The following is a 12,766-nucleotide window of genomic DNA, read 5'->3' as shown; positions in this document are numbered from 1 at the left end:
AAAATGATCTATAAAACATGTTCTGAGTAGCACACATGATCTATAAGCTCGTCCACTAAATGTTAACCAACCTATACTTCCAAGGGAATAAGAAGAATAACAAGGATAGCATGGAACACATCCAACAAGATTATGGCCTGTAAACCTCCTGTATCAAAAAGAAAAGCACCTAATTTCAATGTAGTGGTTTCAAAAGAATGTCAACCTCTCACATACAAGCCCCCATGCCATAGACTAGCTAATGTGTGTAATCCAACACAAGCTTTAATAGAAGATAATGGTGATTTGGAAGCTTGAGAAGTACAGCATTACAAGAAAAAGAGGTATCAAGAGTTGTTCTAAGATCAGTTTTCTTCTTCTTCTTCTTCTTTTTTTAAAAAAACTGTAGTACAAATCTCCTACTTCGACGGAGATTCACAGAAACCTAAATTCGTTCAGAAAGCAAAGAAGATGAAACAAAACTGTAAGAAAACTCACAGCAGTCCTTGGAAATTGTAGAAGAAACCAATCAGAAGAAAGTCAAGGAACATAAGGAAATTGGCATACAGATTCATTAGACATTCTGAGACAAACGTCCCATAATTGATCAATAAGAAACATTAGCACAGACCTCATTGGATAAGCCCAAAATGTGACACAATATTTAATATACTATTTCATTTTGTAACTTCTTATGATTTGATTCAGTTATTTAAGTATTGAGAGATACTCTTGGTTTTTGCCTTTATTAATGTAGACAATATAAGATTATTAGAAAACAAATCAATGTTCTTCAGTTTAGCAACTCTACTTGAGGTGGCACTCTTTCCCTGTTATGTATAAGGGAAAGTGTTCTGCACATTGTCAGTGACTCCGTGTGCAGGAAATCTTTTGCATGCCCAGAAACAAAACACTGCAGCAATCCCACTCATTCTGTCTCCAACCCGACACCCAACCACTGCCTCGTGTCCCCACCCCCTTCTTCATTTGAAGATTCAAATGTGGGCTTCCTCCTCCACCTGCATGAGTCTACAAGCATCAAAGGAAGTTCTTGCCCTTGTTATAGTTATCTTATGGCAATCTATATCTTCATTGGGAATATTTTCATGTGATACCTTGACATTTCATTTCTTTCGCTGAATGCCCCAGTCATACATTACATGACAATAGGTATTGAATATACATAGAATCTCAAGTAACATTGTGCCATCGTGGGGGAAGATGACAATGGCCAGCCAAAGCACCCAAGGGAAAGCTTTAACTGCCCATACTCGTTTGCCTTTCTGGATATGCTTTCTACTTTTCCTTCTTTATTTCTTTCCTGCTTGTATTTTATTTCTTCTTCTTCTTTTTTCTCCTTTTCTTTTCCTTTTTTCGCTTTTTACCCTTAAGTCAGGTACTGGCACTATGACACTTTAGGCAGCCTGCCACCTACGCCATCCCAGGTGGCCATATGACTGATAGATAAGGCCTTAACCACCAGAATCCCCCCCCCCCCCATATCTGGACAAAAATTTTGTTTTCCCTCTTCCATGGCTAAAATAAATACCAATTACATCCTCAAACACAAGATAGAACCATGGACTTGCGTTATAAAAAGTCAACCTGTCCATGCCATTATAACTATACAGATTATTGAAGCTTAGTATACCATTACAAGTAGAGACTTCATCACCAATGCCACTCTTTTGTTCCTTTTTCTCAATTTTTGAAGATAAAGAAGGGAAACATCAGGGTTATTAACTTCCTCTCTTGCTTGAAAATTGTAATTTAATGGTGCGCACTACATGCAGCAATCTGGCACTTCCATATCATGCAAGTCCTAGTATCCTAGGATCTTATGATCAAACATATCCAACACTAATCACATACAGACACTCAACAGCCACAACTAAAACCATTATCATTTTGTCAAGAGAGAGACATCTACAAATGGAGGAGAGTCATTCCATAAACCACCCTAACTAGTGGAAGTCACAATTGAGAAGATTATGGTAACTAAAGCTGAAAAAGAAAACATGGTAAGCAGTAATGAAATCTATGTTAACATGATTTCTAGGCTTAACAAGTAGAAATAAAGGTATCTGACTTCTTGTTCATGAAAACAGTTTCAAGTACCACAATCAAGTAAATAGCTCTACGAACAAATGGATCGGATCAAATTGAAAAATGGAAAGATTTGTGCAAGTTATACGTTTCGCCACCACTTTGTGGCAAATCGTTAGGTATGAATATGTTAGATACCTGTGACTTGATTAGTGAAATAGTATCTCTCTCCAAAAAAGCATGTTTTTTTTTACCAAATGTCCAGTAAATCAGTAACTCATGTATGATATTTAAAACGTCTTCCTAGTTATATCGCGAATCTTTTAGATAAACCTCTTAAAGAATTAGAAGGCCTAGTATATTGTGATGTGTGATTTGATCGGGCAGCATATCAAACAGTTGCTTTTGATAGACCTCTCATAGAAGTATTAAAAAGATGTAACATATGCTTTGATCTGCATTGATACGCTCATGATACATCCAAAACTATAGTTTCTAGCATTATATACCATAAATGAGCAATAATGTGACACCCAACCAATGCCCGCTTATATCAGTCTTTGCAATTACATGATTAGAAACTTCATTTGCAATTGCAATATGTAACCCTACAAATGCAGATAAGAAACAATTAAGCAAGAAGATTTGAAAACAGAACCTACGTGATCCAGATATTCATTAGTAACTGCAATTTCTTTTTCTCGTTTAATCAATCTTCCTAGGTCATTTTTTAGAGTAGATGGGTTCCAATCAAGTTTCAGCCAGCAAATCAGAGTGAATATACTTTATTTCTAAACTGGTGGTTGACAATGTGTAACAAGAGAACAGGTCAGTATACTCCTATAACAAATATTTTTCTGTATCGCTGTTTTATCATTTCAACATGATCAATCTCAGTGTTATCGGACACCACAAGCTGTAACATATCTAGATTGAATCCACGTTCATGAAAAATGAATCTATTTGGAAACTGATGAATTTGAAAGGAAAATTCAAAGAATTAATTGAGAGGCAGGCTGTAGCCCATCATCGAACTTCTGTGAAGTGAAAACATTGAAGATATGCTAGAGTGAAAGTTGATGATGAAAATGGAGCCAAGAGGATCAACCCCCAAATGGGAATGACATGGATGAAAGCATTGGTATGGAAATTCTACTCAATGCCACACAGAAGTCATGAATCCAATTCAAAGTGCAATAAAAGGATTGTATGGGAATACTGAATTTATGGGTTTGCTCATCATAATTATCCTAAAATTTTGCAAAGCTAATATGATTTCCTAATTCCATATGAAATAAACAACAAAACGCCTTTTCCCAACCAAATGGGGTCAACTACATGGATTAGTGCTTGCCAATCAACTATGTTTGAGGCCATACTAGATACAAGGCCCAAGTTATGCATATGCTTTCTCACCACTTCTTTGAAGGTTATCTTAGTTCTGTCCCTAGTTCTTTGAATTCCTTCAATCTAGATTAAATCACTTATCCGTACAAGGGTATTTATAAGTCTCTATCAAATGTGGTTATGCAACCTCAAACGACTTTCTCCGTAGCTTACCATTTACAAGAGCTACTCCTAGACAAGCTCTAACATTATCGTTCCTTATCTTATCCTTCCTAGTTTTCCCACTCATCCATCTTAGCATCCTCATTTCTGACATACTGAGTTTGTTGTTATGATGCTTCATAACTGCCCAACACTTTGCACCATACATCATATCCGGCCATGCGATAGTGCTATAGAATTTTGCTTTAAGCTTTAAAGAAATACTTCAATCATATAATACCTGGAAACAACTCTCCACTTCATCCATCCTATTTTAAATCTTTGAGAAACATCACCTTCTTCATTTATGATTGAACCAAGGCACCTAAAATAAGTGCTTTTTGGGATCTCCATCTCATCAAGTTTCACCACCTCATCATCCACCTAATCACAGTTACATTGAGATATTTTGTCTCCGTTCTACTTAGGCTCTTTTTGGTATCAATTCTCATTCTCTATTATGAGATTTTTTTTCTTTATTTTAATTTGTTTGGCATCTATTGTCATTTTTGTTTTTATTTAAAATGATAGAAAAACCTCCCAAATTCATAATGGACTTTTTATCCATTATGAATTATGAGAGACAATTCATTTTCCTCATTTATGCGGTGGTGTATTGGAAATTTTAAAGTTTAAGATGGGGTACAATAGTAAATACACATTATTTTATAAAAAAAACACTCACAAACCCTCTCCCTAACCCTAACGCGGTTGAGAACGACGACGCTTCTTTGAAGGTTAGGGTTCTGCTAGCAGAGAAATTGATAATGGTGGAACTCATTGTTGCGATGATCACAATGTGGATTCTAAGCAATGTTCGAGAAATATAAGTAAAAACTCTATGTCGAGAGAGATAATTAAAAACCCTATTGAAAGCAGCACGTGGGTTTCTCGGTTGATGAGTTCTTGTTCTGAGGATGCGAAGGCTATGTTCACAGCTTTGACTATTTCATTTCTCTTTCAGTCGTCTTTAGCGGAACCAAGATCAATTCCGTCTCGCTCCATGTTACCAACCCTCGATGTCGGAGACAGGATTTTGGCTGAGAAGATTTCGTATTTCTTCAGAAAACCTGATATTGCAGACATTGTAATCTTCAAGGCTCCCCCTGTCCTTCAGGAAATCGGTTACAGTTCAAGCGATGCGTTCATCAAAAGAATTGTAGCATTAGAAGGAGATTTAGTTGAGGTCCGTGATGGAAAATTGGTGGTCACTTCTCAAACCCTCTCAAAATCCCTCTTTTCTCACTTCTCGCGAACTTGCAACAGATTCTCAAGGCTTCTCAAGTCTGAACGGTGCTTCTCAAACCATCTCTCAATCCATCTTTTCTCACTTCTTGCGACGGTCCATCCTGCAACAGATTCTCAAGGTAACAGAATTCATTCTAATTGTATGCTTGATTCCATTGATGGGTTTCTATCTTCTTATCCTCACCGTGGTTCATATGTTAGATATGGTTGGATTGCCTGCGAATCGTGGGTGTTTTAACCGATGGAAATTAAGGTCTGGCAGCAGAGAACTATCTATAACATGGGTGTAGATTATTTGTTTATTCTTAATTGTTATTCTTTGAAGGTTTATTAATAAGAGAAATAAATTATGGAGGTTAACTGGGGAAGTTCCTTTTATTTTATTTTTTTTCCTTTTTGGATGAACTGGGGAAGGTTCCTTGTGGTGATTCCAGTAACCGAAGAAGTTTACTTGATTTTTTGAAGGTTGATGCTTAGTTTTCTTTTCATTGAATTATGAGAGTACTCTGTTTTCGGGATTCTTAGCCTTTGGTTTTTGTTAGAAGTCCTATTCATGTCATATTGTGTAGTTAGATAGGTTTGGGCAATGCAAAGGCTTCCTCTTTTAGGTGAAAGAAAAGAGTCATGGGGAAGGGGAGTGGTTTTATAGTTATATAACATGACAGAGGGAGTGGTTTCCATTGCTTCATGTCTTTAGTTGTTAGTTTCCTTGTCTAAGTTTCCTGTTTAGGCTTCAGATTTGTTAGTAAGAGCTATACCTTTTGTAGTCATGTTTGAGTTTATATAAATGTATGCTGGTTGGTATGGGGAGACAAACATTGTAGCAGAGTTGTTTTCTCCTGTTGTTCTATTTCACTTTCTCCTCAGATTCTGTGTTTGCCTACTCCTTACCAAGTACTTGTTACAGGTCTTGGAATTTTTCACGCTTACTGTTGGTAGGATTATTATGTTAGCCTGGTGTGATGACAACCATTTCTTGTCTGAATGATGAGAAGTAGTTTCTTGTCATACAAAAGCAATATTTATCTGGGGTGACACATTAAACAGGTTTAAGATCCTCTCATACAGCAGCAATGATATTTAGACATAAATAGTTTTTTGCAGTCATGCAACCAACAGGATTTAAGTCAATTAAACATGAGGGAAGCTCTGGAAGGTTTTTAATCTTTTCATAGTTTTGTATTTCAAGTGCTATGAGAGCTGATTAAGAGCATTAATATTGGGTGGCAGGGTGGAAACCGTCAAAACTTCCCCCAATTAAGGAGTTCAATGTTGTTGGTTTTCCCAATAAGTTTTTGTATATGTTTATTTTTATAAATATTACTGGAGGTTTAACTTTTCTGATTTGTTAGGTTTAAAGTAGAAGAGAAAACAGAGAGAACACAGGAAGAAGTCTTTTGTCATTTTGACAAGCTTTAGAAGCTATTCAAGATTGATTTCAAACTAATGTTTGCCTTACTTGAACTCACTTACACTCCTTACAGCCTATAGGAAAGTTTTAGTATGTTTAAACATCAAGAATTGAGATAAATTCTTGTGCATCTTGTGACTGGATCACTTTTATGGTAATCACCAGTGCATTTTGCTGCTTAGCTATTTAAATTTGTGATCTAGTTTTTCTTCCAATATCTACCCACTAGAGCTATATTTTCTTCCAAGGTTGGAAGTAGGGGAGGATGAAGCTAGTAGGTGTACTTAAAATTTTTCATATCCTTCTTGGTGGTGTCAAATTGTGCTTACTGATTAGCTTTATGAGTTTCAACGCTTTACTTTTGATTGTAAACTCTTACTCACAGTTTGGAAACTAGTCTCAGAGGGGCTGCAGGTGCTTTATGGAATCTCCTGTCATCTCCCCCCCCTCCTTCTTTTTAAGTGTAACATTAGCTCTTGGTGGCAACAAAAACATTCATGTAGTCTTATTGCATCTTTATTGGACAACTCTATTTTATGGATCTTTAGCTCAATTGGCAGAGCACTTGGAACATGAACGTGTTTCAAGGGGATGGCGGTTCAAATCCACCAAGATTCTTTTGAATCAATGATGAATTTGGGTTATCCATGACAAAGATTAAGTGTTAGTTAATGTCGTATGTAATGTTAATATTTTAGTTGACTTCCACTTATTGTATAGTTTGATAAAAGGTGAAGGATCAATGTGTCCATGTGGACAAGGTGAAATGATATTGTGAGTGTCTTGCACTAGATGAAACCTCGAATGATAATTTTCAAGTGCCCTATCTAGGGAAGAATGTGGGAGAAGTTTATTTTGGTAATCAATCATATTCTAGCTCCAATATTCAAATTCAATACATGGATTATCTAGTATTCGACCATCTCATTTTTTTTTTTCCATATTTAATAGGAACGTCTGAAATATGTTACAGGCTTATATTTTAATAATTAGTGTTTAACTACATTGTATATAATTTGTTTAACTTTAAACAAATGTGATTAACTTAAGCCTTTCGTTTTCTTTCACAATCGTTTAAATAAAAATTCAGTGAATAGCGGACAAACGTCACCAACATCTGTTAAATAGCATCGATACTCAATCCTATAAAATGTCAAAGAAATTGACAATTTGAGATTGTGAATCTCCAATTCTGGCTTGCTCCAGGCTACAATGCTTTCTATTTGATGCATTTTTCTTATAATTAATTAATCGTTAATATTTTGATTAATAGGGATTTTTAATATCAATTTTCATTATCATTTTTTAACAAATTTTTATTTTGACAAACCAAACTTATTTTTCATTCCATAATTTATTCTTGATAAAAGTCATCAATTCATTTTTCATTTTGACAAAAAATGAATTATTATACTCATTTATTTTAAATAGGCATAATAGAGAATGAGAATTGATACCAAAAAGAGCCTTAGTTTAAAGCCTTTTGATTCCAAAGTTGTTCTCCATAATTCTAACTTGGCATTAACCCCTACTCATGTCTCATCTATTAAAACAATATCATTAGCAAAAAGAATACACCAAGGAACCTCATCTTGAGTGTATTTCGTTTATTCATCTAATATAAGTGCAAATAAATATAGGCTTAAAACTTATCTTTAATATAGCCCAACTATAATTGGATTTTACCACCTTGTCCTCCCACCATTTTTACACTTGTCACCGAACCATCATATATATCTTTAACTATGTCCACATATTTACTTGTAACATTTCTTTTCTCTAGTAATTGCCAAATTAACACTTTAGGGACTCTATCATAAGCTTTTTCTAGGTCAATAGAGACCATATAAAGATCTTTCCTACAATCTCTATACATTTCCATAAGCTCCTAAAGGTAAATAGCTTCCAGTGTAGATCCTTTCCGGCAAAAAGCCAAATTGGTTCTCCATAATAGTTGTTACTTGTCTTAAACAGCTTTCAATTACTCTCTCCCATAATTCCAAAGTATGACTCACCAATTTGATGCCTCTATAACTCTACAGCTTTGAATATCTCCTTTATTTTTGTAAAATGAAACCACGATGCTTCTCCTCCATGGATCAAGCATTTTCCTTATACTCATAATCATTGACCAACCACGATGCTTCTCCTCCATACAGGGATTCACGAGACATTTTACCTTACTACTTCATAATCTTATTGTTTAAACAATTGGTACCATAGCGAATGGTTTAACATTCGAAGCATAGCCCATGCTCAATCATTCCTAAGCTCAAATTCCCCATACTCTTCTTGATGTCCTTATCACGTAAGAGTACTTAATAGTCTAGATCTCTACTCTTCCTGTCCAACATAGTCTAGATCTTTACCCTTCCTACTCTTCTTGTCCCTTATTTTAGCTATTTTATAAGTTTTTTTCCTCTTCCTTTGTGCCTAGATTATATAAAATTTTCATATTTCTTCTCCCTTGCTTTTTCCACAATTTTCTTAGCTTCATTTCTAGCCAACTTATTCCTTTGCAGATCCTTCACATCCTTAACTCCTTTGTCATGTCTTAAACTACCTTTCTTATTCTTAATGGTTGTTAACCTCGCCATCCCACCACCAAGTCTCTTTATGAGAATGGAGCTATCATTTTGATTCACTATGACATTTCTATCTACCTTCCTAATACATGTACCATCTCATTCCACATTGTATTGGTGTCCCCCCCAAATTCCCACTTTCTTTGTTTGACTACTTGATTTGTGAAAATTTTCAAGGAATCTCCTTTTAAATTCCACCGCTTTATCCTAGAATAGTTAACCTTGCACCTTTTATGAGTTTGTAGAAATAGGTACACATCCAAGACAACTAGTCTATGCCACATAGTTAAGCATTCCCTTGGTATCACCTTGCAATCCTTGCACATCGATCTATTAGTCCTTCTAGTTAGGAAGAAACATATTTGGCTCCTACGATGTCCACTTTGAAGGTAATTAAATGTTCCCCTCTCTTTTTGAAGTAAGCATTTACGATAAATAGATCATAAGCAACAGCAAAATCTAAAATTGAGATTCTTCCTCATTCTTCTCTTTGTATGCAATAAAGTTAAACCATAAAAATGCAGAGTGAGACAGACTTGGATCTCATTCCTAAGTTGTTTATATTCACTTCTTTTCTTCTTTTTTCGGTTAGAAAAAATTTATAATGTTGATGTTTATATTCACTTCATCAAACAAGGAAACCAAGCATTCAACAAATTATATTTGTTGTTGGTAATAATAGCAGTCAGCTAAAATGAGAATCCAGCATGACCACAAGGTTAATCATCTCTTAGTGAGGTTCAAACCCCCCCCCCCCCCCACAAGCATTCTAGAAGAATATTTTTCATGTTAACGGAAGCATTAAAATGGTAAGAGAAAGCCACTCCAATTCTAAGAAACATGTAAAAGTATACAAATGAAGGAAGACTTGGAGGAAGACGCCCATCAGCATGTTGCATACAAGATATGGTACAAGTAAGGTACTTACCCAGAATGCAAAGGAGGCAAAATAGGCAAGTGTGTCCTCCCGAGAACATTAAAGAAATGGAATTTTTAAGGAGAGAGAAAAAATGGAAGACAAACAAATTTTTTGGTTAAATGCATGGAATTAGCTAAGCATTTTATTCAAACAAATGTAGAATCATAATGGATGGTTTTGTGCCTATTACCTATTCTTCCTCCTAAGTTGAGACCGATCATTCAAATAAATGGGGGTAAACTAATGAGTTCGAATCTTAATGAACTCTATAGAAGAGTTCCTTATCGGAATAATACTCTTAGGCTGCGTTTTTTTTCTGGAATAAAGGTGGGGTGGGAAAATTCTTGAAAAAAGTGTAGATTTCTTACTTTTCCCTTAAATCCCAAAATGGTAGATTGTTTGGTTGCTTGGGGTGGGAAAGTGAGAGACAATTTTCCTTGAATCAATGAAACTTATCTGGTGATGTGGCAACCCAACTTTCCCACCCCAAGCCATTTTAAAACCCCACATATTTTGTGGGACTTTGTGGGAAAGTTAGGAAAAGTAAAAAGTGGGACCCACCACTATCACTTTTCCACAAAACCCTTTCATTTCCTTTCCTTCTCCCTCTCCCCACTACACATGGGACCCACATGTTTTTTTTTTCCCACCCCACCTTTGCAAACAAACGCAGCCTTACTGATTTATTAAGAACAAGTAGATCTAAGTCAAGGGAATTAGTAATGTGTCAAGAGAAATTGGAACAAGAAGCTATGGATACACTTCTTGATAATGTGATCCATGGACAACAAAGCGCCATGTAGTAAGAAGAGTAGTTATGAAACCAGTAAACCATCCCCATAGGGGTGGTGAAGGGAGGGCCCCAATTGGTAGGGGGGAAAAAACCCACAACCCTTGGGGTTATCCTACACTTGGAAGAAGAAGTAGAAAAAGGAATAAATATAGTGATGGTTTGATTCTTCATCGCCGTACTAAATAAAATAGGAGAGAAAATGGAATATCTTTCTTCTTCTTTACAAAAGAAAAAAAAAAAGGGAGAAGTTAACTGTGACACATCCACTAAAAAAATTTCCTTATGTGGCTAATCATTTATTAGTAAAAATTGAGAAACTCCATAGGAAGCCAGAAAAAGAGATAATAATAACTTGGTCACGGGCATCTACCACTATACCTACAATGATTGGCCATACATTGCTATTCATAATGGCAAGGAACATTTACTAAATAGGAAAGTTTAGGTGTTCTACAAAAAAGGAAAGAGTAGATTCTAATTTTATTGCATATTTTCTGTTAGATTAGGCTTTATTTGGCTTTCCTTTTTGGGACAGCTTTAGACCTTAGCAGATTGGTTTTTTGTTTTGGAATGTATCTAAAATTAGTGGGAGAGATTCCATCATTCATGGGAATTGATTTTAGGCTTGTACTCATTAATGAATAAAGCATTCATGAGGTGAGAGACGCTGCTGCAGAAGATGTTTCTTCCTCCTGTCGTTCTCATTCTGTTTCATTCTTCTTCTACTTCTCTCTTGTCTCTCTTCTCTTCTGCAGCTGCAACTCAATAGGAGGTCCTGTTTTCGGTATAATAGTAATAGTAATAATAGTAATATAGAAAAGGAATGCCAACAGTAGCATGGTTCCTATACCCAGACACAAGATCATCTGAATTTACCATTCAGCACCCAGTGCAAATATAGAGCCCATTACAACAAATCCATCATTTTCATGCTCATCGACCCCTAGAAAGAAACAAGCATTACATGACTGGACAGAAATCTCTTGTTAATTATAATAGTTATAAAAAAGAGGTAGGTTTAGTAACCTTCAAAGTGACCTAGACTGTCTAGTCTCCCTCCCTTATTCCTCTATCTAGTGTTTTTACTGAATTCTGTTGGATGAATCAGAATTCTATAATCTTACTACAAGTCTACATGTTTTATTGAAGGAAAGTACAACAAAAATAAAAAGGGAAATTAACTGATCTCAAAAGGGAACTCTAGATTCAGCAGATTTCTTGTTCATACAACTCTGCAAACTGGCCAAGTTTCAAAATCTCCACAAAGAACTCATCTAGGATGCATTCAGGTTACCAAAATAAATAAATAAAATAACTCAAATCACCAGAGAATAAATAATAATAATAATAATAATAATAATAACAACCACCATTGAGCATAAAACTCTTAGCACAGAGCTCTCACGAGACTTTTTCAGGTTGATCGAGGGTTTATAAAATTCGACAGAAACTATTAAGCGGAAACAAACTGCAGCAGTCAAAATGATTACAGTTCAACAGCTACCATAAAGAACCAGTAAACGATGAACTTCATCAATATCAATACGGTTGTAGCTCAAATTTCAAACAATAAAATGATAAATAAACAGCTCCAGATTCAGGAAATTCAACAGAAACCGTCAAAATGAACAAAATAATCATTTCGTTCGAGCAAATACCTATCTCACAATTATCAACAAACTACATCGGAAAAAATGAGAAAAAACAATCGTTGAAATCTAGTCAATGAGTGACCACATACCTTAAGAAAATCTGAGATTGTGTTCTTTCTCTGAAATTGTATCTTAAATGAGAAGAATCGATTAATAAGAAAGAAATGTAAAGATCAGTCTGCTCTGGCGAAAGGCTGGTATGAAGTTCGAAGGAGAGCGAGAGAGGGCGAGGCCGCGAGAGGGGTATATGTGGTATATCAATATATGAGAGTTTGTCAGTGTGACCTCCGGGCTATACAAAGTAGTGATAGTAGCGTAGACTTAAAGTGTAAAATCACTTAATCAGCTCGTAGATCACTTGTGAGACAAAAAAGGAAAATTTCTCACATCTACTCTAAAGATTTACCTGTTTTTAGAAAAAAATTTACTCCATAGATTTTATTTTTTAAATAATTATCAGATTCCTAATTTAGTGTTTATTATTTTCCCAAAATCAATATTTTGTTTTAAATTATCAATGCATGATTGGTTGAGTGGTAAAAATCCATGCTTCTCAATTGAAAGGTTAACGGTATTTCATTTCCA

The 12,766-nt window shown here is 35.4% G+C and overlaps 1 protein-coding gene across 1 annotated transcript in view; it reads right to left on the bottom strand.

Moving 5' to 3' along the window:
- Positions 1–12,435, bottom strand: part of LOC149011063 (uncharacterized) — a 31,866-nt gene extending 19,431 nt beyond the window's left edge. Inside the window, exon 1 of the mRNA XM_089161630.1 lies at positions 12,271–12,435. The gene's annotated coding sequence lies outside the window, so the exon portion shown is untranslated. The remainder of the gene's footprint in view (positions 1–12,270) is intronic.
- Positions 12,436–12,766: the final 331 nt, after the last annotated feature.

This window comes from Hakea prostrata, chromosome 7, assembly GCF_041222555.1.
Source record: "Hakea prostrata isolate BN-2017 chromosome 7, UWA_Hpros_2, whole genome shotgun sequence".
In the NCBI taxonomy this organism is placed as follows: Eukaryota; Viridiplantae; Streptophyta; class Magnoliopsida; order Proteales; family Proteaceae; genus Hakea; species Hakea prostrata.
This window is presented reverse-complemented; position numbering and strand designations above follow the sequence as displayed.